The following is a 3,097-nucleotide window of genomic DNA, read 5'->3' as shown; positions in this document are numbered from 1 at the left end:
CGAGGCGAGGCGAGGCGAGACGGAGCGAAGACGGCGGTCGGCGCGGCGGAGTGTTCCTCTCGTTCTCCGCTCGCATTACTCCGATTGCTCGCAGTGCTTGTAGTGCGGTCGCTACTCGTTGTCGTCAGTTGCCGTACGCGATCACGCGCCGCGTAGACCGTGGTATACTTACATAGCGTCGTTGCCAGTCGTCGCTCGTCGCTCCTGCGTTTCTCAAAACGGTGAGAAAACGCGCATTTCCTGAATCCTACGTCGCGCCGTCGACACCGCGCCGCGCGTCGACGAATCGCGTGCGACGTGGTGCAACGGTGATCGAAGCAAGTGATACTCGGGCGTACATCTGTCTGAAAATCGTTTGCGATGTGTGCTGCACGAAGCATTTTTCGAGAACATGGTGGCGACGAGAATCTTGAACTTTCCGTGACGTGGACGTCCCGAGCGTATGAGTGAAAATCTCGTATCGTTTTTCCTTACGGTGGGTGCATTTTCAGCTGATATTTCAAATTTTACTGATCAGAGATCGCGTCTGCCGTTCTCGAGTTTCGTTAAAAGTCAGTGGTGATGCAAATTGTGAAACGGTAGCTACGTGCGTCGGATTATCTTTAAGTCCGTGTCACATTACGCACTGGCAACTGAGGATTGCGAATTAAATATTAGAATTCGATCAGTCAAATAATTTTAATTTTAATCCGCTTCGTTTAGAATTCTTATCTTTAACTCGCAATTCTTAATCTCCAATGCGTAGAATGACATGGGTTTTAAGCCACGAGTTTAAAATATGTGATGTGACACGATACACGGGCTTTAGCCATAAAATCCGCGTAAAAGTAAAGTTGCGATATTAGAAATTGATAGCATGTGAGATAACGCACATGAAATTGTTGTATTGGACAAATTCATAACGTTATTACTGAACTGATTTAATCCATATATTTTCTCATTCTCTGTTCTACATGATTGAGAAAAATACCAACTCATCAAGGAAAATGTGTCGCTGTATCATCTCGGTTATGTTAGACACCAGCTAATGTGCGAGTTTCGCAAAATAAAAAGAGACATACTTACCTGTGCACTGTGTAGCGACGTGAGAGTGCGCCAATATTTCTTACCACGTTTATAACGCTCCGACCGTCCGTCAATCGCGATGGAACCCCGTATTTAAAAGTCAAATTTCTGCTTTTCCAAATAACATGTTGCATATATAAATTTATCGTGATTACTAAATCGTTATTACTAAATCGTGATCACTTTGCTTTCGTGATTTTCACGACACTACAGTAAGTCTCGATTCGATTTTTATTCTATGTATAAAAGTCATTAAAAGGATTAATATAATGAAAACGTTCAGAGTTCAGAGTACTTATTATATGGAACATGTCGGAATGAATTCCGATCGGAATAATTCCGTTTTCCCTAGAAAACACAATAGAAATCTAGGGAATAATTGAATAATTCCGATCGGAATCTATTCCGATTTTTTCCATGATAGGTGCCCTGTTCCTCTACTTTTAAAGTTAATTCAGAAATACAAGAAAATAAAAATATCTGTCTGAATCTACATTGATTATGAGAAATATTGTTTGTTGATTTATTTAGTTTTTTAGAGTTGCTATTATGCGGGGTCAACAATAGAAGTCGTAGCGGTCGTAGGATCTTAAGTCGTAGATAATTGACCAATCACAGTCGATTATTCTTCTCATATTCGACTGTGATTGGTCAATTTTCAACGACTTAAGACTCTACGACCGCTACGACTTCTATTGTAGACCCCGCGTTAGAGTCCGATCAAAATCACATTTTGATCTCCGGCCGAAACCGAAAACGAATATTCGGTTGTCATTCAATTTCGGCCGAAATCAAAACTGAAATATTAGATAAGTCTTACTAAAAAAAAAAGAGAGTAAGAGAGAAGCTAATGGAGTCACATTTTTTTCGGCCGGAGTCAAAATCGACATTTTTGGATTAAATTTACAGAGACCGTATGATTTTCAGAAATCATATAACAAAATCTACTCTTTAAAAAACAAGATTTTATTAAAATATCTAACTATAATAATATAATAATATTGCATCCTCTTTTAAAGAAATCAAATCACAATTATTATTAGGATTATATCAAAGTTTGTACTCAAATTGTTTAAAGCTTAATCAACGATTTAATAATTAAAATCGAACAGTTGTTTTTTGAACGCTCACCGGTCTGTTGCAGTTTGTACAGTTTCGATTTACCCACTGAAATTTTCTCTTAATTTCGGCCGAAACCGAAATCAAACCGAAACCCTAATTTTTGACCGAAACTAATCGAAACCGAAATTTCTGTGGGACTTTAGTTGCTATCTCTTGTAAAAAAAAAAAATACGAAACATCCCGCAGAAAATGCCTATAAAGTTAACTGCCTGCAAATACTGCGATACGAAAGAATGTATGATACTCACATAATAAATGACACTATCATTAGAAAAATCATATTTGTTTGTCTCATTTATTATCCAAAGCTCTTCTTTTATCCAGTTTCCAATTATCCATTTGTCACAAAACTATAATCGATGCCCGCGATTGATTTTCTCTCGCTCAGAGATAGACAAAAAAAAGAAGAAAATATTACGTCATTGAATATTCTCCTTTCCGTGATCGCTCTGTACAAGAAGTAGGTTTGAGACATCGGCAATACAATTACTTCGCTCCTCGCAATTTTCATAGATCGAGAAAGAAAGAGAGAGAGAGAGAGAGAGAGGAATGACATATGTATTTACAATACGTATTGTATGCCCCTTCAGGCAGATTTTAGGTTTAGGCTTAATTCGCTAGACACTGATTAACACAGCGCTAGAATATATCCGCAATACTACCTACAGGCTGGTATAGTAACGTGTAGTAATAAGTTCGTTGTTTGTTTTTCTCTCGCGTTTGTACATTTAAAAATGTCGTTATGGATATTTTTTACCATGATGTGGATAATACACACCATGATAGTATTGATATAAATCAGGGATGCATATCTGGAAAATGTCCGGTATTATCCGGTACTTTTTTTACTGTCCAGTCGGATAGCCGGATATCATTAGTATCCAGCAATATATATATATATATATATATA

This window comes from Mycetomoellerius zeteki, unplaced genomic scaffold (assembly GCF_001594055.1).
Source record: "Mycetomoellerius zeteki isolate Tzet28-1 unplaced genomic scaffold, Tzet1.0 scaffold323, whole genome shotgun sequence".
NCBI lineage: Eukaryota > Metazoa > Arthropoda > Insecta > Hymenoptera > Formicidae > Mycetomoellerius > Mycetomoellerius zeteki.
The sequence above is the reverse complement of the archived record's forward strand: the minus strand, read 5'-3'. Positions refer to the sequence as shown.